General features: G+C 41.7%; 1 protein-coding gene across 4 annotated transcripts in view; it reads right to left on the reverse strand.

Annotated features, from left to right (window-relative positions):
- Positions 1–23,603, reverse strand: part of LOC126175080 (alanine--glyoxylate aminotransferase 2, mitochondrial-like) — a 149,652-nt gene that overhangs the window by 67,073 nt on the left and 58,976 nt on the right. The window lies entirely within an intron of this gene.

Consider the following 23,603-nt stretch of genomic DNA (forward strand, 5'->3'; position numbering starts at 1 on the left):
GCGGGTTTTTATAACAATCATCTCATTGTGCATTAACAATGCGGCCATCCTTTGTTGTGACTACAGCTCTTCCAGCTGTATGGAAGATCGCATCTGGGATTAAAGTGAGTGAAGTGTAATGACATCACAATCATTGTAAGGACAACCAACCTGTGGTACACAATGAGTTTACCATTGAATGAAATGTTACCAGCCAACACAATGGCTGCTACACCACAACAGTGGCATGCAACACAAAACTTCTTACTGGAATTCAAACAGGATCCTACAGAAAATTCACAACAGTGTGCACAAAGTCAATAAGCTGAAGTTATTTCAAACTGTGATATGATTAATGAGTCAAGCCACTCAGTGTAACATTACCAGATATTTGCTCATACCCACATAGTCAGTCTGTTACAGTGATGTACTGGGTGCTACATTTCTTACCATGCTGCTATCGCAACATATTCTTCTGTCAATAAGTCCAGCTTGGCTAACCATAACTGCTTCGCATCACACCCATTACCTCCCTCAGGGACTCAAAACTCACAACCTAAACTGCAGCTATCCACATCTGAGCGGCCCACTTTATGATTAAAATTGCTCCACTCCATGACTACCATAGTGGCACTGGTGCAGCAACCATAATAGAGTTTTAGGACAGAAAAAAATCATTGGTCGCACAATATGTGTGACACATTTCACCTGCTCCCAGACTGTTTGAAACAGGTGAAACATGGTACATGTAAATATTAAATAAACCTATCTTGCACAACCAAAGAGTGTTTTTTTCTGTTCTAAAAATCCACGTTATGATTCGCCAGCAAGTAATGTGTGTTTAGTTCATTAATTATTCTTAATAACAACTCCCAATTCGTCACCCTCATTTGACATCTGTCACAACACGCAGACCTAATCAGCGACGTCATCTTAGCATCAACTTTCCACAACAAGTATGATGCAGCCAAATCAGCACTGCTACAATGGCTTTCAGACACCTGAGCAACAGTTAAAACAGGCTATCTATGACAAACAGTTGGATGATAGGATACCATCTCACTTTGGTGACAACTGATCTACACTAGACATTAACCTCATACCAGATGCTGCCCTTTGAACCATCTTGGCTGTTAAACTTCCACCACAGCCAAATTTGCAGTGATGTCACATGAGGTGAAACCCATGAAAAAAATTTGCTCAGTTCTACAACAGACACTGCATAAATTACAAAGACAGTATCACTGCAGCATGTTACCATTCTACCGCCTGCCACCTGCCCCCTGCTCCAGATCACCTCGAGCAGAGCTGATGAATGCCTCCAACAATGTCCCTGTCTCAAACATGGCCTCTGATGGACAGGCTGCACACGGCACCACTCCAACAGTGAGCAACACTATGCTGACTACCACTGTTGCCTCAAGGTCACAATCCTGCTGGTATCACACCCAATTTGGCAACATTGCATGCAACTGTCGTTCTCCCTGCTTGTTCCCAAACAGCAAACATGGGCCACCACAGGTACATCAGCCCAAGCAGAGAAATCAAGCCACTGACACAGCCCCTACAGGTGATTCAAGCACACTCCCTCTCAACTACACACCTGGGAGGCCGACTGTACATCTTCAATCTCAATTCAAGATAGTGCTTTTTGATGGGTGCTGGATCCAGCATTAGTACAATACTGCTGGAAAGCACATCAACATTCAACAAAATGTCAGTGCTATAACTTCATGTGGCTAGTAATTTAAAGACCAAGATGCACATAAGCATTACACGCAGCTTACAACTATTGCCTCAGCAACATCTCACATGGACCTTCCATGTCATTGACATCACAATACTAGTCATGGGAGTCTTCTTCTTCCATCACTTCTGCCTCTCACTGGACATTCAAAACACTCACCCCTAACCACAATACAGAAGTCCATCTCACACACTTGCTGCTCCAGTGTGGGCAAGTAAGTATCTGTGACCAACCCTCACTGATTGATTATGCCCCTCTGTCCACAGTCCCTGTTGCAGTGCAGCCAACAACACACACAGAACACACCAACATTAATGTTAGTACTGTGTACTCTATCTTGACTCACAGTGCCTCGGACGTAGGCCTCACCCCCACCACGAAAGCAGCACAAGCATCTGCAATATGTAATGGTACGGTGCATTGTACACTAACAACTGCTGGGCCATCTGTATATCAAAAAGTGCACCAACTGGCTCTGGCTAATTTATGCAGCAGCTGATGATATATTATGAGGAGGCACCTTTTGCCTATCTGGCAGTGGACATTGCCAATCAAATTAGTACAAAAAGAAAAGACTGAATGTTGAGGCCCAGCTGTGGGTCCTCGTTGCCTGTATGGTGCCTGGCAGCTACCCAGAACCCAGTCTCAGCTACCGAAAGTAGAAGTTACAGTCCTTAGACAATTAGCACTGCAGGAATCAGACCAAACCCAGACCAGGCCAACACCATTATACAGCTTCCATTCCCCAGAATTATCAAGGACTCAATCTTTTCCCTAGGAATTTTGAACTTTTACTAGTGCCACCTACCACTAGCTGCAACTTTACAAGCACCTCTCATTGACGCGCTAGTGAGATCTAACATGGAGAGAGGAAGGTGGAGTGGACCACAAGGATGAAAGATGCATTTCAAGTCATCAAAGACTGTCTCGCATATGCAGTCATGTTGGCCCATCCCATTCCAGATGCGCAACACACTGTCATCACAGAGAAGTGACACTGCCATTGCCACCATACTGCAACAGTTGGTAGTTGGAGAGGCACAGCCTTCCTGATTCTACTTGCGATAACTTACCTCCTGGCAGTCGAAATGGTCAGCTTTTGATCGAGAACTTCTTGCCATTTACAAAGCCATGAGATAGAGCATGTGCAGAATAATGTGGCCAGTGGGTGCAGTGTCAGCGGCCAAGTGTGGGGAGAGCTACTTCTCTGCCATTCCACTCTTGAACAGAATGCAGGGAAAATGAACACTTAAGTCTTTCCATGCAAGCTCTGAGTTCTCTTACTTTATTATGATGATCATTTTTCCATATGTAGGTGAGCGCAAACAAAATATTTTCGCACTCTGAGGAGACATTTGGTGATCAAAATTTCATGAGAAGGTCCTACCACAGCAAAAAATGCCTTTGTTTTATTGACTGACACCCCAATCCATGTATCACATCCGTGGCACATTCTTCCTCATTTTGCAAGAATACAAAATGTACTGCCCTCCTATGAACTTCTTTGACGTCCTCCATTAATCCTAGCTGACACAGATCCCGCACCACACATTGATACTCCAGAAGAGGCCAGACAATCATAGTGGAAGCAGTCTCTTTAGTAGACCTGTTACATTTTCTAAGCATTCTACCAATAGTTGGCATTTTTTGTTTGCGTTCACCACAACATTATCTATGCGATCATTCCATCTTAAGCTATTCGTAATTGTTATCCCTAAACATTTACTTGAGTTTACAGCTTCTATATTTGTGCAATTTATTGTACTGCTAAAATTTAGCGGATTCTTTCTAATGCTCATGTGAATGACTTCACACTTTTCATGATTTAGAATGAATTGCCACTGTTTGGTCTAAACAGATATCTTGTTTAAATAATTTTGCAAATAATTTTGATCATATGATGACATTACATGATGATAAATGACAGCATTATCTGTAAATAACCTCCTAAATCATTTATATAGATCAGGAACAGCAGAGTGCCTGTAACACTTCCTCGGGGAATGCCAGATATTACTTCTGTTTTACTCAATGACTTTCTGTCAATTATTATGAACTATGGCTTTTCTTACAGGAAATCACAAAGCCAGTCACACAACTGAAACGATACTCCATAGGCACCAGTCTAATTAGAAGTTGCTTGTGATGAATGGTGTCAGAAGCCCTCTAGAAATCTACAAATATGGAGTCAATCTGATGGTCCCTGTCGATAGCACTCATTACTTCTGAGAATAAAAAGCTAGTTGTATTTCAAAAGATTGATATTTTCTCAATCTGTGTAGGCTGTTTGTCAATAACTGATTTTCTTCAAGGTGTTTCATACTGTTTGAGCATAGTATATGTTCCAAAAGCCTTCTGTAAATCAACGTTAGTGATATAGGTCTGTAATTCATGGATTACTCCTATTTTGTTTCTTGGGTACTGGTGTGCTTATGCAACTTCCCACTGGTAAACAATCTGGACCATAAGTCTTGCCTTGAGTGTTCTAAGTGGCTTCGCTGCACTGAGGATATCTACTTCTAAGTTACTCATGTTGGCAGCTGTTCTTGATTCGAATTCTTGAGTATGAACTTCATCTTCTTTTGTGAAGGAATTTCAGAAAACTGTGTTTAGTAATTCTACTTTAGTGACACTGTCATCAATAACATCACCATTGTTATTGTGCAGTTAAGGTATTGATTAAATCTTGCCATTGGTGTACTTTACATATGACCAGAATCTCTTTTGGCTTTCTGCCAGATTTCAAGACAGAGTTTCACTGTGGAAACTATTAAAAGCATCTCCCATCGAAATTTGCATTACATTTTGAGCTTCTGTACAACTTCATCAATCTTGGCAATTTTGCATTCTTTTAAATATGATTTTGTTGATTTTGCAGTATTATTATGACCTGTTTTGTGTACCATTGTGGATCAGTACCATCTCTTATTAATTTATTTGGTATATATTTGTCAAATGCTATCAGTACTATTTCTTTGAATTCAAACCACTTCTGGACTATGCTTACATAATCAGATTGGAAGGAGTGAAACTGTCTCTTAGAAAAGTGTCAAGCGAATTTTTTATCTGTTTCCCCCCCCCCCCTTTTTCTTTTCTCTCTCTCTCCCCCCTCCCTCTTTTTTTGTGTGTGTGTGTGTGTGTGTGTGTGTGTGTGTGTGTGTGTGGGATGTAATGGTATTCAATCTAGACATAACAACCTTGTGCTCACTAATCCCCGCATCAGTCATGATGCTCCTTATTTGGTCAAGATTATTTTTTGTTAAGAGGTCAAGTACATTTTTGCAGTCATTTACACTTTTGAGTGTGAACTAGTTGTTCAAAATAATTTTCTAGGATTGAAGTCACCACCAACTATAATTGTACAAGTGGGGTACCTATTTGAAATGACACTCAAGTTTTCCTTGAATTGTTCAGCAGCTGTATCATCTGAGTTGGAGGATCAGTAAAAGGAACCAATTATTAATTTATTCCGTATAACCTCTGCCCAATCTAGCTTGTAGGAACTATCTACTTCAAGTGCACTACAATGTAAACTATTTCTGACAGCAATTAACACTCCACCACCAATCATATTTAATCTGTCCTTTCTGAACATAGTTGGGTCCTTTGTAAAAATTTCGAGTTAACTCATTTCCAGCTTTAGCCTGCTTTCTGTACCTAGAAGGATTTGAGATTCACTGTTTTCTGTTAGCACTTGGTCCTATGGTTCTTTTCCAACACAGCTATGACAATTTATTACTACAATATTGATTGGTCCTATATCTATACTTTTCCTGTGATTGTCCTGCACCTTTCGAAACTGAAGCCCTTTCTGCACTTTCTTGGGACCATAAACCACCCAATGCCCTCCAAACAGCTCCCACTATCTGTGTAGTTGAGGAATCTGCAACCTACATGGTCACAGAACTGTCTGAGCCTCTGATTCAGACCCTACACTTGGCTCTGTACCAAAGTGCCACAGTCAGTTCTGTTGATGATGCTCTAGTGAGCTCCAACTTCATCTCACAAGGAAGACTGACACTCTTTACCACTTCAGTTAGCCACCAAAACTCAGGAACTGAGTACAAGTAGAGTCAAAAGCTTATGAAAAACCACACACTTGGCAGAAAAATAAACATGTAGTGTCTTTGCTTATGTTGTTGCAGCCACAGCATATCTCATTTCACCAGCTACCAATGGCCCTTAAAAACTACATTATTTCACTGAAAAAGTCTGTAGTTAGTGGAACCGAATGGTAGGCAAAGAGTGGTGACAACCACCAACCAAAAACCAGAGTGCAGATGGCCAACCCTGACACATCGCACCCTGTCCCATTTGGATCAATCTTAGTGAATTCAACGCAGTGACATAACCATCAAACTCATTGATACTGACACCTTGCTTACACATATACTGCCCTCCCCAGTGACATTGGCTATACTTCCGTATCATTCCCCCTTTCAACAGACGGCGTCCTCAGTGTCACCTGCCAAAGGGTCTTCTCACGATCACAGGATAAGGACGATCCCACTGCAGAGACAACTCCACTCTCACCACTCCCTTCGCTGCCAGTGCCCAGGTGTGGAAGCACCAGTTGTGTTCCATGCCACCTGCTCCCCTACCAGATCTACAGCTCCAGCACTGCACATGACAACAATCCAGCTGTACCCTGCAGACCATGACACAGCTGGTCATGCACACATGGGCATGTCAGTCCAGCTAAACAGCAACACAGTTCATGTCTTCCCTTCAGTGCTGGTGGAAGGGGGGGGGGGGGCTGTAGGGATATCTTAGGGATACCTATAGTGACGTGCATTGCTGGCAACAAGAAGAGGTATATCTATGAGTGGAGAAAATACTTCAGTGTGTTCTGTGTCATAATCGAATGTTGATGTCAACTGTTGATTGGATGTTTCCTGTCATTTGGTAGGAAATTCTCCACAGATTCATACATAGTACTTGAAACAGCACTTTGAGCCATTACAGATACATAACTTAAGCAAAGCAGCTTTCTTGTGGATGAAGACAGAAAAATATCTATCTGTTGACGAAGTTGGTTCCGTTAACCAACCAATTGTCACAGTCTTTTGAAGCAATTTGCAGCTACAATCGTGTTATCATAAGACAAGCTTCATCGTCAGAGAGTAGTGAATTCCACCACTAGCAGAAGGAACCAATGAAGTCTTGTCAGGCTTAGGCTATGGAACTTCACACACTATCTTACAAGTGTCATTTTGCATGTTCAAATTTCAAATGTCAACTGTTCTTTGAGGGGTCTCAAACGATTTCACTATCCATTGTGAATCAAATAGAAAAGCTCATCATCAGACATCAGAATTAGAAGACACCACACCAGAGGGAGACACATTTGAAGTACTGCAGGCAGCAAATTAACACTTAAATGGCATGTCAAATTCGATACACTGATGTAAACTTTTGTAACAGTAATGTTTGTATTAAATATAGTTAACTTTTCTATTTCGTAAACATTTGATAGTCATCTCTGAAGTTAGTAAAGTTACATATACCCATAGTGTGAAGTAGCAGTTGAAAACAACAGCTAGGCAGTGTAAGAGGAAAAGCAGTGGCTTCTGTCAAAGTAACTGTTTATCCAAAAATTAAATCTAATTAACTATTAGAGTTGATTAAAACTAACTGTAACTCATTGTTAGTGTGCTTTACAGTTTTAGCTTTCAGAGACCACATCTGCTTTTAGGTGTATCACTTGACTCATTCAGTATCCTCAATATTCTCCTCCATGAAGGGATTACGGTAATGCAATATGTGACAGGAATGAACAAAGGAACTGAAATAGACTGCTACACTTAAATAATACCTTAAACTCTAGTGTTGCTCACACAAACTTTCAGCAAAAGAAGTATGGCATCTCTGGTACACAGTGCGCTATCTTTGGCACCTTCCTTATTTGAACTAGTTAATCTTGTGTGAATTTTCAGCACGTGTAACATGTTCAGCTGCCATATTTGTTATATTCATGAGTGACCAATAAATGTATATTCAATATTAACTGTTTTATTTCTCAACTAAACTTCTGTAATAATCCCAGCAGTGCCCCGACACTGTCAACACCTCATCCAGTGTTATTCATGCTTGTTTTCATCATTCACTCACATTACATGGCAGACTGCATTGTTTAGGCCATAATGGATCTACCTGTGACTTTTGGTGCAAGTGTAACAGGCCCCATCAACTCTGCCGATTGTGAACATGTGTGGACTAGTGTACCTGCTTCGAACATGGTTAAAAGTGAACAGTTATTTATGCCTGGCCACACCGGCGGCCATCTAACCTTACCCGGTTTAACATGGCTGCCGTCTAGTGTGGCAGCACAACAGCCACAATATGGTCATTGCCCACCACCGCATAACCATAACGTAGAGGACTTTCCAGTTAATGACACTGTGGTTTATCCTTCATGTGCATCATTACCTTCAGGATGGCTTGACATGCCAGCAAAATTCCAGGATTGTGAATCTAACATTTCTATGCATGGAGTAGCACATTCCCATTTACATAGCATTGCAGCACCCCCATACCGCTTACCGCAACTGTCGCACCATGGTTGCACCACACCCGCTTTCTGCTTTTGTAATGGCATTGGCCATTCCACCAGTGCTGGTTACCGAGTCCACCACCCCATGGCTCCACCACAACCTCTTCCTGCCCACAGTTGTTATGGCACTGGCCATTACACCTGTGTGGCGTTCCTCGTCAGGCTTGTCAATTGGCTATGCACACCCTCCTCTACCCACTCCGTATTATGTGCTTCATGCGGCCACCGCTCCACCCAGACCTCGGGCAACGCACTGTTCACCGCTACCGCACTTTCAGCGTCGGAGGCCCACACCGATCTTCTCTGACGGTACTGCCTCAACATGTGTTACCAGACAGGTTCCCTAAGCTACCTGCATTGCAGAAAGACAACCCAAAAACTTCTTTCACCTTAGTGAACCATCCTGGACATCCACGGCATTTCTGATGACGGCGCCTGTTTTGTCTGCCTGATGAGGCATCTCCACGCATATACGGACCTCATCAGTGACTTGCTCCTCTCACCGCCCGCCTTGCACAAATATTCAACAGCCAAATCGCTGCTTATCAAGCACCTTTCCCACACTCCAGCGGAGGCTATCCATCACATTACTCACGAGGAGCATCTTGATGACCGCACCCCTTTGCAACTTTGGCAGTGTCTATGTGCTTTAAACAATGACTACATATTGCCTGACACCATCCTTTGGTCATTGTGGATGGTCAAATTGCCTTTGGATCTGCAGCTTCATCTGCTGTCTCATGTTGCTGACCCACTTGAGGTTCGATTACGCATGGTGGATCAGGCTTATGCCATCATTCGTCACTGACACCGCCTGCCACGAACAACATCTCCACAACTTCAGTTGGCATACCTGCGCCTCTGGTTCTGCACACAGTCAGCAGAGGCCGGCATGCTCACCTCAGCACCTCAGCTGCCTGTCAGGAGCAGCCACCTAGTGGTCTACAGGATGTACTGCCAGTGGACTCCCGACAGCTGGCGACCTCGCCTGAGCAATGGCCTGATCAGCTACCGGGCCCGCCGCAACCCCTGCCCACACCACACCGGCCTGCTAACTGGCCCACCTGCTGTGCTGGTTCCACACTACTTACGGGAATGCCGACCGCAACTACCGCATGCCCTGCACCTACCCAAACGAGAATGGTGGGCATGTTTAGGTGCCACATCCCGCCACGCACCTTCACAATGCCTATCTTCCAACACTGCACCTCCTGCTTCAGCGTTGTGATGCCTCTATACCACAGATATCTCGACCGGCATCCACTTCCTCATCAACTCTGGCGCCGACATTAGTGTCATTCCAGCCAAGCTTACCACTGATGTGCTAACCCCCTCTACCCTCACCTTGATCACTGCCAACTGTTCCCCCCTTGCAGTCCACAGCTGTATCAAGATCTTGCTTCACCTCTCACCGGTTCACACCTTCCACCATGCTGATGTGGATGAACCAGTGATTGGGTTGAATCTTCTACACCATTATGAGCTTTCACCAGACCTGCAGGCCACCGCACTCCACCATGCATCTGGCTCTACAGTTCCGTGCACACCTGAGTTCAGCACCATTTCGCTCTCCACCACCTCGGCTACGCTTTCCACGTTTGCTTACCTGGTCGAGTGCACTACCACATGACTGTCTGATATGTCGTATGTCCACTCCCAGATCGACAAACTCCACACCCAGAACGATCACTCATGCACCCATATCGCCTCTGCCTCTGATGAGTTGTCACATACATGGCGTACCATACATCGCCTATCTGCAGCCCCACAGCGAGGTGGCCCCGCACATGCCCCTACACAGTCTTCTCACCAACCTGCTCCTCCATCTGCTGTTTCTTCGCATTGCCATGGACAAATTTCCTAGACACACCTGCATGCACCTCTCCAGATTCTTCATGCTGCTTAACTCCTGCATCACACCTTCCATTGCCAACTGCAGCCAATGCTCCAACTACGTCATCCCAGTTCATCAAGGTCAGTGAACTGACGTTGCCTGTGGATACCTTCTTGACCCCTCATGTCGACTTCCCTAGGCAGTTATCGGCCATCAGTAATGGCACTTGCCATAAGATTCGCACCACTGATGGTCATGTGCCTTAATGCTTTCAAACCTGTGCGTACCACGGAGATAGTTCAGGATCTGTTGGCTTTGGATGTCCTCCGCCCCACTGACAACAACTGGTCTTCCCCTATTCACCTTGTTTCCAAAAAGGACGGCACCTTGCGCATGTACGGGGACTACAGGTCCCTTAATACCTGCACCATTATCGATAACTACCCCATTTCACATATCCAAGATTTCACGCAGTTGCTTCATGGTTCTACCTTTTCTCCATATTAGATTGTTCCAAAGCGTATCACCAGATTCCTATGCATCCACCAGATATTCCAAAGATGGTCATCCACTGGATATTCCGAAGATGGCCATCATCACACCCTTCGGCCTATTTGAATTCTGTCATAAGCTTTATGGATTGAAAAATGCTGCATGGACATGGTAGCATTCATAGATTCCATTTTCCTCCCTCTGCCTTTTGCCTAGGCTTATTTAGATGATATCTTTGTGTTTTCCTCCTCCGCTGAGGAGCATGAAGTTCACCTCAATGCAGTCCTTTTGCCCCTCGCTGCCAACAGTGTGGTGATCAACCATGATAAATCTCAACAGTGTTCCACATCAGTTACCTTCCTCGACCATTCTGTCTCTGCCGACAGCTTCCAACCGATGAGTTCTCATGTTGAAACTATACTTAAACTTCCTCTCCCTGAGGATTATGCTCAGGTCCATCGTTTTCAGGGTACGGCAAACTTTTACTGCTGCCATATTCCTTAAGCTGCCTCCATCCAAATGGCCCTCACCAATGCTCTTTCCGGCAAAACTCCACTGGAAAATGGAAGTTGGAGTGGACCCAACTGATGCTTGATGCTTTTGATAACCTTGAAACTGCCCTCACCAAAGATGTCACACTCACTCACCCTGACCCTGAAGCCCATGTCTTGATCACAACTGTTGCCAGTGACTCAGCTCTGGGCACTGTTTTACTGCAGCACATTACCGACTCTAACTAACTCCTCTGCTTCTATTTCAAGAAACTGACTAGGAGCCAGTGCAAGCGTTCGGCATTTGACCGTGAGCTACTCGCTGTGTATGAGGCAATTAAACATTTTCATAGTGACCTCGAGGGGTGACCCTTCACGATCTCCACTGATCACAAGCCACTGGTGGATGCTATTCGTAATCCAGCTAAGGACCTTCTGCCCATGTGTTTCCACCATATGGACTACATCCGTCAGCACTCTTCTGATGCATGCTATATCCATGGCACAGAGAATGTTGTGGCAGACTACCTTTCCTGCATATGCGTGCTAACTGCACCACTGAATCTGGAGGAGCTCGCTCGACTACAAGCTGATGACAACAATATACAGCAAATAAAATGAGACAACAGCTCATCGCTCTCTGTCTAGTCCCATATACTACTTGGTTCGGCAATCCCCTTCCTTTGTGAAACCTCTACAGGCACACTTCATCTCCTGGTCCCCACTGCTCTTCGATATAGGGTCTTTCCCACCTTCCATGGTTTAGCTCACACCAAGATTCGAGACACGATGCAGGTGGTTACGGAGCACTTTGTCTGGCCTGGCCGTGCGTGCATTCTGTGTCAGCACAGCAAGGTCAGCAGGCATGCCCAACCTCCTCTAGGCAAGTTTGATGTCCTAAAGGGGCGTTTCTGGCACATCCATATTGATGTCATTGGTCCCCTTTCCCCACCCGAGGGCTACAGATATATCTTATTGATAAACTCACTGACATCACGGCCAAGATTGTCGCCCGTTCCTTCATCTTGGCGTGGGATGCTCACTTCGACTGTCCCCTATCTCTCACCACCGACCAGGGACGTCAATTTGAGTCCGCACTCTTTGCACAATTCTGTGAACTCTGTGGCGTCACTGAGTTTCATACCACAGCATACCACCCGCAGTCAAATGGCTTCATCAAGCTGTGGCACCACACACTCAAGGCTGCCCTAATGTGCCACGTAAGCCTCTGGTCAGAGGCCCTACCATGGGTCATGCTTGGTATTTGCTTGGCTCATAAAGGAGATCTTAATGCCTCGCTCCCCGAGGTGTGGTATCTCTGGTACAGAGTGCACTATCTTTGGCACATTCCTTCTTTGAACTAGTTAGTCTTGTGTGAATTTTCGGTGCGTAACATATTCAACTGCCATATTTGTTATATGCATGAGTGACCAATAAATGTGTATTCAATATTAAGTGTGTTATCTCTCAACTAACCTTCCATGCTAACCACAGAAGAATTAGTCTGCAGACACAAATGTCACTTAATGTGGCTCATACAGCCTGTGGGCAATGCACATTTCTGTAATTTAAACTTTTGTAAGTTCTTTGCTTACATGAAGACTTATAAATTAGTGCCCAGTCTATTATTGATTTCCTGACCAAAGCATTTACTCATTAAATTTGCCAGAATTAATGCTCCTCTAAAAAAGATATGGCAATGCACATTTGCATCCATCACTTGATGTTGAATCCCAAAACATAATTATGTCTTAACTACTATGAACATGGTTACTGCGGAGGGGTCTATGAGACTGCCTTCTATTTTTTTTTATGTATAAAACCAGTGTTTTGCTGAATTTATATTTTCATGATTTTCTGTTATTCATTACACTTCTTAGGAGTAGACTTCTTGGAAACTTCAATGGTTTTTCAACAATGCGGAATTTTAAACATTTAGATAAATAAAACACAGCAAAATTTGCAGTATATTTTTAATTTGTGTGTAACTAAAATAACAATACATAGTTAGCTCAGTTTTATGAGGTCCTGAATCATATTTCACTCACTTTTAACTTGCATGTATTTCACACTGACCCTCTTAGAACACTCAAAAGTAATTGAAACACCACACTGTTGACAGGGAAATCTTGTTTCCCTCCTCACCTGAGGTGCGCAACATGTTTCTCATTTTTCAAATCATTCTTTCCGTGCCTGGGGCTCATCTTGTACGTGAAGTATTCTTCTGATGTTGTCACTCAGCTCTCGCAGAAAGTGTCCTATAGAAAGTCTATGCTTCATATGAGGCTCAGCAAGATCTCTTGCTGGCTAAAGCCCATCTTCTTGTCAAGCAACTTGATGAATATGCTGCACATCTTTGGTCGAGACACTCCACATTACAAAGCATGATGCTCTCAGGTTTTCCTGATTCAGGTTCATTATTTACGGCATGGTCCCTAGAAGAGATCAGAATTGCAGCTTCTGACTTCTTGGGCACAAAGGAAGCTAGTGTCATGTCTTTTGTGAAACCATAAACAGTTGTCTTCACACCTCATTTCTTCTTAGGCAGAAACTGCGGTGGTATCTCCTCTTCATTTCTTTTCAGCGTGCCAATGTATGTGAGACCTTTTTTCCTAAGTTCATTAACTAGTTCTACTGATGAGTTCCAGTTGTCACCTATAATATTTCTCCATATGTTTTCAATAGGTTTCACCAATCAAAGTGCAGCCTGGTTAGGAAGACTGGCCTTTCTCGTAGTTTAAAAGGGTGTGACCATCACTTCCTTTTCCAGAATACATATACGTGCTACACAAGTAATTTGTTCAAGCATCAGTCTAGCACTGAATTTTCAAGCCATAGTTTGCTGGTTTGTTTGGCGTATACATTCTAAACCCACACTTTCCACGGAAGGGTACAAGCATTCCATCGACACACTGTTGCACCTACAGAGTAGCGAAGTTGACCGTTTTCGATGAAACACAGAAAAATTTGTGAAATTGTTGCTGAAAGTAGGCAATACTTTCCTTCTCTCCTGCTTATCATTTGAGTTGTCAAAGAATAATGCAGATAATAAAAACAGAAAGCTTTCTTCACTAACAGTGCATCCGAAAACATCTCTGTTTGTGCCATTGGCTGCAAACACGATGTAAACCAATTTTTTTCCCACTTTAAAAGTTGCTGAATACACTAATTAGTGGCTTCAGTTCAGTGATATCAATATCCTGTAGTTAGGATATGTGACCATTTGCTCTATTTTCAGATTAGACATTAGCTGGCGGCTGATGTTTTCTCCAGTGAAAAGATCTGTTATTTTTGATGAAGTAAGCTTCTACGTTGTCATCAGCTGTCACATCTTCATCATTTACTGTGTCCTGCTCTGAATTAGTGTCGTGATCACTAAAGATCTCAAAATCTCAATGTCTTCATCTGAGGATTCCCTGAGATGTTCTTGAACAACCACATGTCTTACATAAAACATGTTCCATGGAAGGTAGCATTCAGCAGAGCATAAATAAGAAACAAAGAGCAGCAACTATGCAAGAGTTCTGGCACATGTAGTTTGTCAACCAATAGGAAGGTACACAGAAGAGTTCATTTCACTTTGCAGGGGTGTGTGAAATATCGCGAAACGAAATAAAAAATCATAGCGGGCTGAGAGACAGTCCATAGTAGCTAGGGGTTATGATGAACACATGATTCTGCTTATTCTGCTGAATATCTCTAGCTTTCCTGAAAGCAGTTGCTTTTGTGATTTTTCACTAGTATTTAAAAAATCTGAATCAGCTGATTCCAACCAGTGTAAAAACTATCTAGCTAAAAATGTCATAACATGTACTTTCTGTCTCAAAAGCTTAGCTAACCTAAGGGTCTCATTCACTAAGATGAAGTAGAAGGCTTTAAATTCAAGTCCTAAGAAACTTTTTTCCCAGGCTGACTCCTGCATCCTCAATTGTTGCCTACATCACAGCTGCTGTGTACACAGAGAGATGGCTCTACCATTTCCTCCATAAGAAAGAGGGATATTGCGTTTTGGCTGGCCTCTTACACTGCAGCCACAAGCCACACAACAGAGTGCTGTGGGTTGCCACCCCAAAAAGCCACCTGCAACTTAACCACAGCTTATCCTGCCTGTGACAGCTGCTGTAGTATACGAGGTGCCCACATCTGCCAGATATTGCTATCAGTAGCTTGCTTCCATGAGCCACATGATACTTGCCCAACACCCTAGTATTCCTCTGCCAGATGGCCTTGTAAGGCACCACCTGGCACCTTGCTAGACAGTATAAGTTCCAGCCTCGACCTTGACATCTTGGCCTCAACACTCGACATCAGAAGTTTTGTGAGTCTATTCACTATGGCACAGCGCATGCCAGTCAGAACCTAAGCCCCATTAGTGTAGCATATATGGGCTTTGACTATGCAGTGTTTCCCTACTGTGACATACTGTGTTCTCAGCTTCTATCTTCAAGAACTGTATTGTGTTAGATGGTGTTAGACTGTATTAAACTAATTATCATCAAATCAGGATGATCTTTTCAGTTGCATTCATTCAGAATCTGTTTCAGTTGCTGTCCAGAACCAAACATTATTGTGTACTTCTATACTCTGAGTTAGCAATAAAGTTTTACTGTTCTTGGCTACTGGATGCACATCTCTTTTTGTAGTGAGTATTCCCCATGACAGGATATTAAACTGACTCTGAATATTTAATCTATGCCCTTTTTAAAGAGAGCAGCAAACCTATGAGAAAGCATCTACCTGCCTTTGAGAAACTACTAAAAATATGAAATTTAAAGGAACTACAATACTTTTCGGGAAGAGTTAATGAATTTTGTAGTTTATCCCTTAAGTAGCAGCAATGAAGGGCCATTGAATAAATTTTAAAAGAAGGGTGCTCATTCCAAACGGTTACTAAACTGTAACAATGCATGTAACCAAATGAAAGGGAAATATCTATGATCTCAGTGCCAAGTGACCTTGACCCCAGGGAAACAACTTTTATTAATAATATGATTTGTACATCTCATAATGTATGTAGATTTCTTGAATTCTTTTATAGGAGATGTGTCAAGATTTACAATGAAACATTTTTTATAATGTTAATACAAAAGTTTCAATTATTCTACATACATTACTGTAATACAGCTACACAATACTCAGTTTTCAGAATGTGTAAAACCTGTACAGTTCTTTGATACAAACAGTGGAACTGTCATGAATTCTTCAACAGAATAATAGCAAATTTCCACTTTAACATTGAAGATCCACATCTGAAGTCAACCAAGATCCATTTTCAATATATTAAATTTTTAATATATTAAATATAAATATTTAATATAAAATAATAATAATATAAAATAATAATATAAAATTTTTAATATATTAAATTTTTAATTTATATTAAATTTTTAACACAATGTACTCTTATTTTTGGACATAGATGACTTTGTAATCTAGTGGGGGAGGTGTGTTAGCAAACAGAAACTACAATAGGCTGTTTCCACCAACATCAGTAACCTACAGCTGGAGCCAACAAGATGTCACCACTGAGATTCGACACCCGGTGCCAATGCACCACTTTTTATTCAAGGAAAACACACAATGGTGGCCCTCTGGCAGGACAGGTTGAACATTAGAGAATTTGCCTCACCTATATGAAGCAGAAATGTGTCCAACAAACACACCCACCACCCCTCCCTAACAATATGTCATCAGGCCTGATCCAGTGATATCATTGGGCAGCTGTCATAATCAACATATCACTCACAGGAACCCCTGCATTAAAGCTGCCACATATTCAGTCTTATCTCACCATATGTGTCAAGACTGTGAGATGAGGTTCTATGGTCTACCCAAGCCATTGTTTCCTGCAGATGCTAGAAATCATAATAAGTAATGAAGATGGTTTTCATACACATCTTCAATAGGACTCTCAGCTGAAAACTGATACCATTGCCATCCAATTCAGCTCCTTGATGGTGGGAGGTGGGAGGGGGGGGGGGGCATGCTGCATGTTTCATTATTTTGTGATTTCCTGTCATAATGGTCACAGTCTGAGGTAACTGACAGTCACTGAGTGAAACAGATACGATATCTGTCATTTCCTAAGCAAGTGGAAAGGCCTTCTGCTGTTCCTAATATATACCAATGATTTAGGAGAAAATCTGAGCAACCCTCTAACCCTCTTAGATTGTTTGTAGATAATTCTGTCATTTACCACCCAATAAAGTTATCAGAAGATCCAAACCAATTGCAAAATGATTTAGACAATATATCTGTATGGTGCAAAAAAAAAAAAAAAAAAAAAAAAAAAAGTGGCAATTGACTCTAGACAATAGAAAGTGTGAAGTCATCGACATGAGTATCTGGCGAAACAAGCACTGTGTCATTTCAGAGATACAGAGGTGAGCAAGAGTGCCGGGACTTACCCCAGTTCACTGCTAGTAGCGCCACATCACCATAATTCGTCTGTGCATAGCACACAAGTATTTCACCACAATTAAGAATGAAATTAAAAGTTAAAGTTACTTTTTCAAACTTGGTCAACATTTGCTTTAGTGTAATAATATTTAAACTGTCAAGTATCAGATTGATTTGGTCAATATTTTACCTAAGTATATCGTTTTAAGAAAAAAAGTAAGTGGTGCCAAATAATAAAGCTGGGAAGCCAGAAACTGGTCAAAATGTGCAGATGTAAATCAAAATTAACTGGTTCACGTCTCAATGTGATTAAAGTAATATTTTGGTCAGAATCCACATTTTTAAGAAAAACTGAAGGCACTAAATATTAGACTTAGAAATGTGAAAATTTGTATGACACTCCAGTTTGACATAAAAATAATAACTAAATGACTCCATTAAGCTATCTCTAATAGCTTTTGAGTAATTTAATGAAAACTAAATTTGGAACAAAAATGTCCTTATTTGTAGTAGATTAAGTATCTGTTATATTAATGCTAGAATGTTCTGGTTAAAGCACTTGATGAAACCTATTAAATAATACAGCTATAACAAATTTTAGGACCTTCATGTTAATAACAACCAATACAAGGTCTCTTAAAGTTGTACTTCAGAGGTCGATGACAGAAGGTGTTCCCTTGGCCGTCCGCTGCGCCACATGTATAAATACAGCCCAAGAGGCAAGACTAGGATTCACTTCACACCCAGCCACCGTAAGATCCATGACAGTCAAATGCCAGAGTGCATGCTGCCTCGGGTGGTATCAGAGACACACTTTACAAAACACTTATTTTCAGTAATAATAGATAGTGAGCTCACAAGGACTGTACCGTGTGGCAAGTGGTGACAATTATTTTCCACTTTTGTGGCAAGCATTTATTTTGATTATCAGTAGTCAGGGTGAAAGACATTTTAGTGGGAACTTACCATAGAGGTTGCCTCTGAACTGCTCATAGTGCTGTTTAGGGTGGTGTCAGAGACACACTGTTACAAAACACTTATTTTCAGTAATAACAGATAGTGAACTCGCAAGGACTGTACCATGTGGCAAGTGGTGATAATTGTTTTCCACTTTTGTGGCAAGCTTTTATTTTGATTATCAGTAGTCGGGGTGAAAGACATTTTAGTAGGCACTTACCGTAGTGGTTGCCTCTGAACTGCTCATAGTGCTGTTTAGGATACAGAGATTTACTGTCAGTATGAACATAATGAGTATTACATTGTTGTGCATATGAAACTTTAACAAGAATGTGGACTTGCCGACTGGGAAATATGGTCAGTATGTTCTCTATGCTTTCTGGCTGACCACAGAAATAGTTGCCAGGCTCTAGCAAAAGACGATGAACAATATTTACAACAATTTTAATTTCCTCCAATGCCTAATGATTATTATTATTATGACAAGCAACCCACCGGCCCACAAGCAGTAAAAGGAATCTGCTAAATTTCAGTTACACGATAAATCACACATATCTAAGGCTGTCAATTCAACTAAATACCTTGTTGTTGTTGTTGTTGTGGTCTTCAGTCCTGAGACTGGTTTGATGCAGCTCTCCATGCTACTCTATCCTGTGCAAGTTTCTCCATCTCCCAGTACCTGCTGCAACCTACATCCTTCTGAATCTGCTTGGTGTTTTCATCTCTTGGTCTCCCTCTACGATTTTTACCCTCCACACTGCCCTCTAATGCTAAATTGGTGATCCCTTGATGCCTCAGAACATGTCCTACCAATCGATCCCTTCTTCTAGTCAAGTTGTGCCACAAATTTCTCTTCTCCCCAATTCTAATCAATATCTCCTCATTAGTTATGTGATCTACCCATCTAATCTTCAGCAGCATTCTTCTGTAGTACCACATTTCGAAAGCCTCTATTCTCTTTTTGTCCAAACTATTTATCGTCCATGTTTCACTTCCATACATGGCTACACTCCATACAAATACTTTCAGAAATGACTTCCTGACACTTAAATCTATACTCGATGTTAACAAATTTCTCTTCTTCAGAAACACTTTCCTTGCCATTGCCAGTCTACATTTTATATCCTCTCTACTTTGACCATCATCATTTATTTTGCTCTCCAAATAGCAAAACTCCTTTACTACTTTAAGTGTCATTTCCTAATCTAATACCCTCAGCATCTCCCGACTTAATTTGACTACATTCCATTATCCTCGTTTTGCTTTTGTTGATGTTCATCTCATATCCTCCTTTCAAGACGCTATCCATTCCATTCAACTGCTCTTCCAAGTCCTTTGCTCTCTCTGACAGAATTACAATGTCATCGGCGAACCTCAAGGTTTTTATTTCTTCTCCATGGATTTTAATATCTACTCCAAATTTTTCTTTTGTTTCCTTCACTGCTTGCTCAATATACAGATTGAATAACATCGGGCAGAAGCTACAACCCTGTCTCACTCCCTTCTCAACCGCTGCTTCCCTTTCATGTTCCTCAACTCTTATAACTGCCATTTGGTTTCTGTACAAATTGTAAATAGCCTTTCATTCCCTGTATTTTACCCCTGCCACCTTCAGAATCTGAAAGAGTATTCCAGTCAACATTGTCAAAAGCTTTCTCTAAGTCTACAAATGCTAGAAACGTAGGTTTGCCTTTCCTTAATCTAGCTTCTAAGATAAGTCGTAGGGTCAGTATTGCCTCACGTGTTCCAACATTTCTACAGAATCCAAACTGATCTTCCCCGAGGTCGGCTTCTACTAGTTTTTCCATTCGTCTGTAAAGAATTCGCGTTAGTATTTTGCAGCCATGACTTATTAAACTGATAGTTTGGTAATTTTCACATCTGTCAACACCTGCTTTCTTTGGGATTGGAATTATTATATTCTTCTTGAAGTCTGAGGGTATTTCGCCTGTCTCATACATCTTGCTCACCAGATGGTAGAGTTTTGTCAGGACTGGTTCTCCCAAGGCTGTCAGTAGCTCTAATGGAATGTTGTCTACTTCCGGGGCCTTGTTTCGACTCAGGTCTTTCAGTGCTTTGTCAAACTCTTCACGCAGTATCATATCTCCCATTTCATATTCATCTACATCGTCTTCCATTTCCATAATATTGTCCTCAAATACATCGCCCTTGTATAGACCCTCTATACACTCCTTCCAGCTTTCTGCTTTCCCTTCTTTGCTTAGAACTGGGTTTCCATCTGAGCTCTTGATATTCATACAAGTGGTTCTCTTTCCTCCAAAGGTCTCTCTAATTTTCCTGTAGGCAGTATCTATCTTACCCCTAGTGAGGTAAGCCTCTACATCCTTACATTTGGCCTTTAGCCATCCCTGCTTAGCCATTTTGCACTTCCTGTCGATCTCATTTATGAGACGTTTGTATTCCTTTTTGCCTGCTTCATTTACTGCATTTTTATATTTTCTCCTTTCATTGATTAAATTCAATATTTCTTCTGTTATCCAAGGACTTCTACTAGCCCTCGTCTTTTTACCTACTTGATCCTCTGCTGCCTTCACTACTTCATTCCTCAAAACTACCCATTCTTCTTCTACTGTATTTCTTTCCCCCATTCCTGTCAATTGTTCCCTTATGCTCTCCCTGAAACTCTGTACAACCTCTGGTTTAGTCAGTTTATCCAGGTCCCATCTCCTAAAATTCCCACCTTTTTGCAGTTTCTTCAGTTTTAATCTACAGTTCATAACCAATAGATTGTGGTCAGAGTCCACATCTGCCCCTTGGAAATGTCTTACAATTTAAAACCTGGTTCCTAAATCTCTGTCTTACCATTATATAATCTATCTGAAACCTGTCAGTATCTCCAGGCTTCTTCCATGTATACAACCTTCTTTCATGATTCTTGAACCAAGTGTTAGCTATGATTAAGTTGTGCTCTGTGCAAAATTCTACCAGGCGGCTTCCTCTTTCATTTCTTACCACCAATATATATGCACCTACTACGTTTCCTTCTCTCCCTTTTCCTACTACCGAATTCCAGTCACCCATGACTATTAAATTTTCGTCTCCCTTCACTATCTGAATAATTTCTTTTATTTCCTCATACATTTCTTCAATTTCTTCGTCATCTGCAGAGCTAGTTGGCATATAAACTTGTAATACCATAGCAGGCGAGGGATTCGTTTCTATCTTGGCCACAATAATACGGTCACTATGCTGTTTGTAGTAGCTTACCCACATTCCTATTTTTTTATTCATTATTAAACCTACTCCTGCATTACCCCTATTTGACTTTGTATTTATAACCCTGTATTCGCCTGACCAAAAGTCTTGTTCCTCCTGCCAGCGAACTTCACTAATTCCCACTATATCTAACTTTAACCTATCCATTTCCCTTTTTAAATTTTCTAACCTACCTGCCCAATTAAGGGATCTGACATTCCACGTTCCGATCCGTAGAATGCCAGTTTTCTTTCTCCTGATAATGACGTCCTCTTGAGTAGTCCCCGCCCGGAGATCCGAATGGGGGACTATTTTACCTCCGGAATATTTTACCCAAGAGGACGCCATCTTCATTAACCATACAGTAGAGCTGCATGCCCTCAGGAAAAATTACGGCTGTAGTTTCCCCTTGCTTTCAACCATTCGCAGTACCAGCACAGCAAGCCCGTTTTGGTTAGTGTTACAAGGCCAGATCAGTCAATCATCCAGACTGTTGCCCCTGCAACTACTGAAAAGGCTGCTGCCCCTCTTCAGGAACCTCACGTTTGTCTGGCCTCTCAACAGGTACCCGTCCATTGTGGTTGCACCTACGGTACGGCTATCTGTATCGCTGAGGCACGCAAGCCTCCCCACCAACAGCGGCAAGGTCCATGGTTCATGGGGGGGGGGGGGGGGGACTAAGTACCTACAGATTACAATTATGAAGAACTTAAATTGGAACAATCACATAGATAATGCAGGGGAAGGTGAACCAAAGACTTTATTTTATCAGCAGAACACTTAAAATATGCAACAGACCTAGTAGAGAGAGTGCCTACACTTCGCTCGTCTGTCCTCTCCTGCAGTGTTGCAACACATTATGGATCCTTACCAGACAGGATTGATGGAGGACATTGAAAAAGTTCAAAGAAGGCCAGCTTGTTTTGTATTATCATGAGACAGAGGAGAAAGTGTCACACACATGTTATGTGAGTTGGGGTGGAAATCATCAAAACAAAGGCTGTTTTTGCAGCAAGATTTTTTGTGATCTTTCAGTCATCATCTTTCTGTTCCTAATGCAAAAATATTCTGTTGATCACTTACACATAGAGAAATTATCATTGTCCTCAAATAAAAGAAAGTAGAGTTTTCATAGAAAAATGTAAGTGTTTTGTTTTTTCCATATGCTGTTTGAGAGTGGAACAGTAGAGAAATAGTCTGAAGATGATTTGATGGACCACCTGCTAAGCACTTTAGTGTGAACTGCAGAGAAGTCATGTTTATGCAGATGCAGCTCATCACAGAATATTTTGTATGCAGCATCTCATTTGAAGGCTTAGTCAACTGCCATTACCTTGTGGCCACCATCCATATGACCTCCCCTTTTAGCTAGTAATGTGATGTAAGACTAACATGGACAAGAGTTGGCCTCTTTCTCACTCTGTTCTACTTCTCAATGAAATCTCTTATTAAGTAACTACATTATTAACAATGATTTTGATCTCTAGTTCATTCTTCTGATTCCTGTTGTGGCGTTATATTCCTGACTTTTGCTTGTACATGGGTTTGACCACAGTTTATCTTTTGTACCATAACTTATAAAGTGTAATTTAAAAGTAACCACCACTTCAATACAGTTTAAATGTGAATATGAAAACTATGTTCCTTTTTCTTCTTGCAGCATTAAAGATGAAGTGCGGAATTTTCCATTTGTGGTGCTCCTTCCCCTAAAACTTAGGTTACTGCTGTCTGCTGTCTCTTTAAAACCAGAAGATACAAGTTGTACATTTGATGTATTTTTTTGTTCTTGATCTGCAATGTCCTTGTAAAAGTGATTCATGGGTGAATAAAACTAACTACTACAAGCAACACACCCTGCATACAAAATCTGTCATCTTAATTTTATTGGTTACTGTTGTAACTTACACTACCAGCTTTTAGGATTTCTAAATAATA

The sequence above is a fragment of the Schistocerca cancellata genome, chromosome 3, assembly GCF_023864275.1.
Source record: "Schistocerca cancellata isolate TAMUIC-IGC-003103 chromosome 3, iqSchCanc2.1, whole genome shotgun sequence".
NCBI classification, from domain to species: domain Eukaryota; kingdom Metazoa; phylum Arthropoda; class Insecta; order Orthoptera; family Acrididae; genus Schistocerca; species Schistocerca cancellata.